Below are 10,457 nucleotides of genomic sequence, written 5' to 3'. Positions count from 1 at the left end.
TCATCCACCAGAACACAGGCACCAGACCCCTCCACCAGGAAGCCTACACAATCCACTGAACAAACCTTACCCACTGGCGGCAGACACCAAAAACAATGGGAACTATGAACCTGCAGACTGCGAAAAGGAGACCCCAAACACAGTAAGTTAAGCAAAATGAGAAGACAGAGAAACACACAGCAGATGAAAGAGCAAAGTACAAACCCACCACACCAAACAAATGAGGAAAACATAGGCAGTCTACCTGAAAAAGAATTCAGAGTAATGATAGTAAAGATGATGCAAAATCTTGGAAATAGAATGGAGAATATACAAGAAATGTTTAACAAGGACCCAGAAGAACTAAAGAGCAAACAAACAATGATGAACAACACAATAAATGAAATTAAAAATTCTCTAGAAGGAATCAATAGCAGAATAACTGAGGCAGAAGAACGGATAAGTGACCTGGAAGATAAAATAGTGGAAATAACTACCGCAGAGCAGAATAAAGAAAAAAGAATGAAAAGAATTGAGGACAGTCTCAGAGACCTCTGGGACAACATTAAACGCACCAACATTCGAATTACAGGGGTCCCAGAAGAAGAAGAGAAAAAAAAGGGACTGAGAAAATATTTGAAGAGATTATAGTTGAAAATTTCCCTAAGATGAGAAAGGAAATAGTCAATCAATTCCAGGAAGCGCAGAGAGTCCCATACAGGATAAACCCAAGAAGAAACACGCCAAGACACATATAAATCAAACTATCAAAAATTAAATACAAAGAAAAAATATTAAAAGCAACAAGGGAAAAGCAACAAATAACATACAAGGGAATCCCCATAAGGTTCACAGCTGATCTTTCAGCAGAAACTCTGCCAGCCAGAAGGGTGTGGCAGGACATATTTAAAGTGATGAAAGGTAAAAACCTACAAACAAGATTACTCTACCCAGCAAGGATCTCATTCAGATTCCACGGAGACATTAAAACCTTTACAGAAAAGCAAAACCTAAGAGAATTCAGCACCACCAAACCAGCTTTACAACAAATGCTAAAGGAACTTCTCTAGGCAGGAAACACAAGAGAAGGAAAAGACCTACAATAACAAACCCCAAACAATTAAGAAAATGGTAATAGGAACATACATATCAATAATTACCTTAAATGTAAACAGATTAAATGCTCCAACCAAAAGACATAGACTGGCTGAATGCATACAAAAACAAGACCTGTATATATGCTGTCTACAAGACACCCACTTCAGATCTAGGGACACATACAGACTGAAAGTGAGGGGATGGAAAAAGATATTCCATGCAAATGGAAATCAAAATAAATCTGGAGTAGCAATACTCATACCAGACAAAATAGACTTTAAAATAAAGACTCTCACAAGAGACAAAGGACACTACATAATGATCAAGGGACCAATCCAAGAAGAAGATACAGCAATTGTAAATATTTATGCACCCAACATAGGAGCACCTCAATACATAAGGCAAATGCTAAAAGCCATAAAAGGGGAAATCGACAGTAACACAATCATAGTAGGGGACTTTAACACCCCACTTTCACCAATGGACAGATCATCCAAAATGAAAATAAATAAGGAAACACAAGCTTTAAATGACACATTAAACAAGATGGACTTAATTGATATTTATAGGACAATCCATCCAGAAACAACAGAATACACTTTCTTCTCAAGTGCTCATGGAACATTCTCCAGGATAGATCATATCTTGGGTCACAAATTAAGCCTTGGTAAATTTAAGAAAATTGAAATCCTATCAAGTATCTTTTCTGACCACAATGCTGTGAGACTAGATATCAATTACAGGAAAAAATCTTTAAAAAATGCAAAGACATGGAGGCTAAACAATACACTGCTAAATAACCAAGAGATCACTGAAGAAATCAAAGAGGAAATCAAAAAATACCTAGAAACAAATGACAATGAAAACACGACAATGCAAAAACTATGGGATGCAGCATAAGCGGTTCTAAGAGGGAACCTTATAGCAATACAAGCCTACCTCAAGAAACAAGAAACATCTCAAATAAACAACCTAACCTTACACCTAAAGCAATTAGAGAAAGAAGAACAAAAATACCCCAAAGTTAGCAGAAGGAAAGAAATCATAAAAATCATATCAGAAATAAATGAAAAAGAAATGAAGGAAACGATAGCAAAGATTAATAAAACTAAAAGCTGGTTCTTTGAGAAGATAAACAAAATTGATAAACCATTAGCCAGACTCATCAAGAAAAAAAGGGAGAAGACTCAAGTCAACAGAATTAGAAATAAAAAAGGAGAAGTATGGGCTTCCCTGGTGGCGCAGTGGTTGAGAATCTGCCTGCCAATGCAGGGGACACGGGTTCGACCCCTGGTCCGGGAAGATCCCACATGCCGCGGAGCGGCTGGGCCCGTGAGCCACAATTACTGAGCCTGCGCATCTGGAGCCTGTACTCTGCAACAGGAGAGGCCGCGATAGTGAGAGGCCCGTGCACCATGATGAAGAGTGGCCCCCAGTTGCCACGACTGGAAAAAGCCCTCGCACAGAAACGAAGACCCAACACAGCCATAAATAAAAATAAATAAATAAATATTTTTTTTTAAAAAAAGGAGAAGTAACAACTGACACTGCAAAAATACAAAGGATCACGAGAGCTTACTACAACTATATGCCAATAAAATGGAAAACCTGGAAGAAATGGACAAATTCTTAGAAAACCACAATCTTCCAAGACTGAACTAGGAAGAAACAGAAAATATAAACAGACCAATCACAAGCACTGAAGTTGAAACTGTGACTAAAAATCTTCCAACAAACAAAAGCCCAGGACCAGATGGCTTCACAGGTGAATTCTATCAAACATTTAGAGAAGAGCTAACACCTATCCTTCTCAAACTCTTCCAAAATACAGCAGAGGGAGGGACACTCCCAAACTCATTCTATGAGGCCACCATCACCCTGATACCAAAACCAGACAAAGATGTCACAAAGAAAGAAAACTACAGGCCAATATCACTGATGAACATAGATGCAAAAATCCTCAACAAAATACTAGCAAACAGAATCCAACAGCACATTAGAAGGATCATACACCATGATCAAGTGGGGTTTATCCCAGGAATGCAAGGATTCTTTAATATACACAAATCAATCAATGTGAAAAACCATATTAACAAATTGAAGGATGAAAATCATATGATCATCTCAATAGATGCAGAAAAAGCTTTTGACAAAATTCAACACCCATTTATGATAAAAACCCTCCAGAAAGTAGGCACAGAGGGAACTTACCTCAACATAATAAAGGCCATATATGACAAACCCACAGCCAACATCATTCTCAATGGTGAGAAACTGAAACCATTTCCACTAAGATCAGGAACAAGACAAGGTTGCCCACTGTCACCACTATTATTCAACATAGTTTTGGAAGTTTTAGCCACAGCAATCAGTGAAGAAAAAGAAATAAAAGGAATGTAAATCAGAAAAGAAGAAGCAAAACTGTCACTGTTTGCAGATGACATGATACTAGACATAGAGAATCCTAAAGATGCTAACAGAAAACTACTAGAGCTAATCAATGAATTTGGTAAAGTCGCAGGATACAAAATTAATGCACAGAAATCTCATGCATTTCTGTACACTAATGATGAAAAATCTGAAAGCGAAATTAAGGAAACACTCCCCTTTACCAGTGCAACAAAAAGAATAAAATACCTAGGAATAAACCTACCTAAGGAGACAAAAGACCTCTATGCAGAAAACTATAAGATACTGATGAAAGACATTAAAGACAATACAAACAGATGGAGAGACATACCATGTTCTCGGATTGGAAGAATCAACATTGTGAAAATGACTATACTACCCAAAGCAATCTACAGATTCAGTGCAGTTCCTATCAAACTACCAGTGGCATTTTTCACAGAACTAGAACAGAAAATTTCACAATTTGTATGGAAACACAAAAGACCCCGAATAGCCAAAGTAATCTTGAGAAAGAAAAACAGAGCTGGAGGAATCAGGCTCCCTGACTTCAGACTATACTACAAAGCTACAGTAATCAAGACAGTATGGTACTGGCACAAAACCAGAAATATAGATCAATGGAACAGGATAGAAAGCCCAGAGATAAACCCACGCACATATGGTCACCTTATTTTTGGTAAAGGAGGCAAGAATATACAATGGAGAAAAGACAGTCTCTTCAGTAAGTGGTGCTGGGAAAACTGGACAACTACATGTAAAAGAATGAAATTAGAACACTCCTTAACACCATCCACAAAAATAAACTCAAAGTGGATTAAAGACCTAAATGTAAGGCCAGACACTCTAAAACTCTCAGAGGAAAACATAGGAAGAACACTCTATGACATAAATCACAGCAAGATCCTTTTTGACCCACCTCCTAGAGAAATGCAAATAAAAACAAAAATAAACAAATGGGACCTAAGGAAACTTAAAAGCTTTTGCACAGCAAAGGAAACCATAAACAAGACGAAAAGACAACCCTCAGGATGGGAGAAGGTATTTGCAAACGAAGCAACTGACAAAGGATTAATCTCCAAAATATACAAGCAGCTCATGCAGCTCAATATCAAAAAAAACAAACAACCCAATCCAAAAATGGGCAGAAGACCTAAAGAGACATTTCCCCAAAGAAGATATACACATTGCCAACAAACACATGAAAGGATGCTCAACATCACTAATCATTAGAGAAATGCAAATCAAAACTACAATGAGGTATCACCTCACACCAGTCAGAAGGGCTATCATCAAAAAATCTACAAACATTAAATGCTGGAGAGGGTGTGAAGAAAAGGGAACCCTCTTGCACTGTTGGTGGGAATGTAAATTGATACAACCACTATGGAGAACAGTATGGAGGTTCCTTAAAAAACTAAAAAATAGAACTACCATACGACCCAGCAATCCCACTACTGGGCATATACCCTGAGAAAACCATAATTCAAAAAGAATCATGTACCACAATGTTCATTGCAGCACCTTTTACAATAACCAGGACATGGAAGCAACCTAAGTGTCCATCGACAGATGAATGGATAAAGAAGATGTGGCACATATATACAATGGAATATTACTCAGCCATAAAAAGAAATGAAATTGAGTTATCTGTAGTGAGCTGGATGGACCTAGATTCTGTCATACAGAGTGAAGTCAGTCAGAAAGAGAAAATTAAATACCGTATGTTAACACATATATATGGAATCTAAAAACAAAAAACAAAAAACAAAAAAACGTTCTGAAGAACCTAGGGGCAGGACAGGAATAAAGATGCAGACGTAGAGAATGGACTTGAGGACACAGGGATGGGGAAGGGTAAGCTGGGACGAAGTGAGAGAGTGGCATGGACATATATACACTACCAAATGTAAAATAGATAGCTAGTGGGAAGCAGCCACATAGCCCAGGGAGGTCAGCTCAGTGCTTTGTGACCACAAAGCAAAGGGGTGGGATAGGGAGGGTGGGAGGGAGAAGCAAGAGGGAGGGGATATGGGGATATATGTATATGTATAGCTGACTCACTTTGTTATACAGCAGAAACTAACACACCATTGTAAAGCAATTATACTCCAATAAAGATGTTAAAAAAATTTTTTTCAAAGTTTAAAGAAAAGAAGAGATGAATGAATAAAGAAGATGTGGTATATATATATACAATGGAATACTACTGAGCCATAAAAAAGAATGAAATTTTGCCATTTGCAACAACATGGATGGGCTTGGAGGATATTATGTTAAGTGAAATAAGTCAGACAGAGAAAGACAAATACTATATAATATCACTTATATATGGAACCAGAAAAATAAAACAAACTAGTGAACTTAACAAAAAAGAGGCAGACTCACATATATAGAGAACAAATAGTGGTTACCAGTGGGGAGAGGGAAGAGGGGAGGGACAAGATAGAGGTAGGGGATTAATAGGTGTAATCTACTAAGGAGTATAAGATAAATAAGTTACAAGGATATATTGTAGAGCACAGGGAATATAGCCAGTATTTTATAATAACTATAAATGGAATATACCCTCTAAAAATTGTGAACCACTATGTTGTACACCTGAAACTTAAATAATATTGTAAATGAACTATACCTCAATAAAAAAAGAAAAATTACATATGTGAAATGGAAAACCAAGCTTTGCAGATTGATAAGGTGATAGATGGCAATACCAGCTGTTAAATCAACTGAAAGTTGACTCAGATAAACATGACACACACACAAAAATATATTCTGCTCTATTCGAAGTTCTGTTGTCTCCACTAAATAGCTGTGATGTTGCACAAGTTGCTAAAATTGGGAAAAGTAGTGATATCAATTATAGCAGCAGTAAAATTATTATTAGTTTACTAATAATATTAATGTTTAATAAAAATATTTGCCTCAAAAAGATGAAGTGTGCCTGTTGTAGACAGCATATCATGGATCATTTTTCAAATATCCATTCTGCCAGTCTCTGCCTTTTGATTGTTTAATCCACTTACAGTTTATAATATAGGATCTACATCTACCATTTTGTTATTTGTTTTCTAAATACATGAATTATGTCATTTTTCTTCCTATATTCCTCCATTACTGCCTTCTCTTGTGTTAAATACATATATTTAGTGTACCACTTTAATGCTCTTTTTATTTCTTTTATTATATTTTTTAGCTATTTTCTTTTTTTTTTTTTTAAGACTTCCCAGCTTCTTGTTCTCTCTCACCTCTCTTGCTCTGCATTTTTTTGTTTTTCTCCATGGCATTTGCCATCACATGATATGCTATTTTTTTAACATCTTTATTGGAGTATAATTGCTTTACAATGGTGTGTTAGTTTCTGCTATATAACAAAGTGAATCAGCTATACAGATACATATATCCCCATATCTCCTCCCTCTTGCTTCTCCCTCCCATCCTCCCTATCCCACCCCTCCAGGTGGACACAAAGCACCGAGCTGATCTCCCTGTGCTATGCGGCTGCTTCCCACTAGCTATCCATTTTACGCTTGGTAGTGTATATATGTCCATGCCACTCTCTCACTTTGTCCCAGCTTATCCTTCCCCCTCCCCGTGTCCTCAAGTCCATTCTCTACATCTAGCTATTTTCTTAGCAACTGCCCTGGGGATTATAATTAACATCTTAACTTCCAATTGCCAAAGATAAAACAATTTGAACAACAAAATAACTAATGATAGCATTGGATTTTAACCCAATAAATAATATCCATGAGCCCATACTGAAATAAATAAATGATTGATTTGCATTTCGCTAATAATTAGTGATGTTGAGCATCTTTTCATGTGTTTGTTGGCCATCTGTATGTCTTCTTTGGAGAAATGTCTATTTAGTTCTTCTGCCCATTTTTGCATTGGGTTGTTTGTTTTTTTGATATTGAGCTGCATGAGCTGTTTGTATACTTTGGAGATTAAGCCCTTGTCAGTTGCTTCATTTGCAAATATTTTCTCCCATTCTGAGGGTTGTCTTTTCATCTTGTTTATGGTTTCCTTTGCTGTGCAAAAGCTTTTAAGTTTCATTAGGTCCCATTTGCTTATTTTTATTTTCATTACTCTAGGAGGTGGGTCAAAAAGATCTTGCTGCGATTTATGTCAAGAAGTGTTCTGTCTATGTTTTCCTCTAAGAGTTTTATAGTGTCTGGGCTTACATTTAGGTCTTTAATCCATTTTGAGTTTATTTTTGTATACAGCGTTAGGGAGTGTTCTAATTTTATTCTTTTACATGTAGCTGTCCAGTTTTCCCAGCACCACTTACTGAAGAGACTGTCTTTTCTCCTTTGTATATTCTTGCCTCCTTTATCAAAGATAAGGTGACCATATGTGCGTGGGTTTATTTCTGGGCTTTCTGTCCTGTTCCATTGATATATATTTCTATTTTTGTGCCAGTACCATACTGTCTTGATTACTTTAGCTTTGTAGTATAGTCTGAAGTCCAGAAGCCTGATTCCTCCAGCTCCGTTTTTCTTTCTCAAGATTGCTTTGACTATTCGGGGTCTTAACACAACATTGTAAAGCAACTATACTCCAATAAAAGTTAATTTTAAAAAATGAATAAAGGGAGAAAAAAATGATTGAATAATAAATGGGGATGAAGAAGCAAATATTCCATACAGAAGAATTTCAATTAATTTCATATGCAGAAAGAACAAGAGAAAGAGAAAATCACTCTTAGAACACCACAGCAATACCTGCTGCAGGCAAGATTCATTGATGTGTATGCATATGTCAAATTCATCCAATTGTACACTTTACATATGTGCAGTTTCTTGTATGTCAATTATACCTTAATACCACTGGAAAATGTATTAATCTAATGCATGTTATTCTCCAGTGAAAAGTTAATTTGGTGTTTCACTCAACTAGAGAAGGTAACCTTCTGTAGGCAGAGGAAGTGTTCCAATACCTATAGCTCAGGTACCAGAGCATATCCAGGCTCCGTTGGTCGTCTGCCCTTATACCCACACCCTTACCACTTCCCACTTCCAACAGCCAGCAACTGTGTTTGCCTGATGGATTTCTCTAGCTACTGAAGCCTAGTTTGCCTGCCATATGTCAGGCCAGAAGTGCCAGGAAATTAATGGCCCCAGAGGAACTGCCTTCAACCAGTGACTGCTGGGAACTGATTGGTATAGAAATATCCCAGCTTCCTCATCCCTTGGGTGGAGTAACTGAAATGCGTGTTCCACGCCATTTTCCAGGGTTCCACAACAAGATTATGCTCTCCAATTGCCTACAGAAGTACCTGACTTGATAATGTATCCTTTATTGGCTTCCTTCCCATACTTGTCTCACTTCCTCACTTCCCTACTGGCATTTGCTTTACTTCCAAATAAACTACTTGCACTTGAATCCTTGTCTCAGGACTGGCTTCTGGGGGTACCCAAACTAAGACAAATATGTAGTGGGCACCTTTAGTGAATAATGAGCATCTCTTAGAAATCTTGCTAACGAACATACTCCTCTTGAATAGAAAAGCTACCAAGAACTTCAAGAGCCTAAAATTTGGTCCCTCCCTGTCATGTGCAGGGTGCATGTGCAGAGGCGTCCTGAGCAAGCGCAGTGAGGACCATGTTGCTTCGGAACATCCTGCTCACCGGTACAAAAGAGATTGGGAAAACCGCACTAGGCAAAGAACTTCCATCAAGATCAGGACTGAAATATGTTACTGTGGGTGATTTAGTTCGAGAAGTCTGATCACCGTGTATCATGGAGTCTGGCAAGATGGCTTCTCCCAAGAGCATGCCAAAAGATACACAGATGATGGCACAAATCCTAAAGAATATGGGGATTACAGAATATGAGCCAAGAGTTATAAATCAGATGTTGGAGTTTGCCTTCTGATACGTAACCACAATTCTATAGGATGCAAAAATTTATTCAACTCATGCTAAGAAAGCTACTGTTGATGCAGATGATGTGCGACTGGCAATCCAGTGTCGTGCTGACCAGTCTTTTACCTCTCCTCCCCACGAGAGATTTTTTATTAGATATTGCAAGGCAAAGAAATCAAATCCCTTTGCCATTGATGAAGCTATATTCAGGCCCTAGACTGCCACCTGATAGATATTGTTTGACTGCTCCAAATTATAGATTTAAGTAAGTCTTTACCACAAAAAGTACCTACTTCTGCGGGAAGAATAACAGTTCCGCAGTTAAGTGTTGGTTCAGTTACTAGCAGACCAAGTACTCCCCCACTTGGCCCACCAACTCAACAAACCACATCTGTGTCAACTAAAGTAGGGACTCCAGTGAACCTCAAAGGTTTACAGTACAGATGCCCACTTCAAAATCTCCATCTGTAAAAGCATCAATTCCTGCAACATCAGTAGTTCAGAATGTTCTAATTACTCCTTCATGAAATTAGCTTCAAAATCATTTTCATTACAACTAACATGGTGTCATCACAAATACTGCCAATGAATCATCAAACGCATTGAAAAGAAAATGTGAAGAAGATTATGACATGACTATGATAATTTGCAATCTAGCCTTGATGCATGTAATATGTATAGTTGGTTTTGAATCCATTGCACTGAGATTAAACATGCGTGCTGGCTGTTTCCAAGTTGTGTTTTAAAAAAACAGTATTTAATGAGTAAATATGGTTACCATATTTTTCATCTGAGATGTTGTGTTGGACTTTAATAGGATTAGAAATGGTTTTTCGTCAGCCTTTAAGTGTAAAAAATAAGTTGTAATTCATCAGTTTGGGGAAAAAAAGAAAAAGAAAAAAGAACCTAAAACTTTTGGGTTTTTAAAATTTATTTATTTATTTTATTTATTTTTATTTTTGGCTGTGTGTGTCTTCGTTGCTGCGCGTGGGCTTTCTCTTGCTGTGGCACGCGGGGATCTACTCTTCATTGCGGTGCACGGGCTTCTCATTGTGGTGGCTTCTCTTGTTGCGGAGCACGGGCTCTAGGTGCGCGGGCTTCAGT

The 10,457-nt window shown here is 37.6% G+C and overlaps 1 pseudogene; it reads left to right on the top strand.

The window, feature by feature from the left end:
* The first annotated feature begins 9,228 nt into the window (after positions 1-9,228).
* LOC103015643 (transcription initiation factor TFIID subunit 9-like) lies at positions 9,229-10,044 on the top strand (annotated as a pseudogene).
* The last annotated feature ends 413 nt before the right edge of the window (positions 10,045-10,457 follow it).

Source organism: Balaenoptera acutorostrata, chromosome X, assembly GCF_949987535.1.
Source record: "Balaenoptera acutorostrata chromosome X, mBalAcu1.1, whole genome shotgun sequence".
Taxonomy (NCBI): Eukaryota; Metazoa; Chordata; class Mammalia; order Artiodactyla; family Balaenopteridae; genus Balaenoptera; species Balaenoptera acutorostrata.
This window is presented reverse-complemented; position numbering and strand designations above follow the sequence as displayed.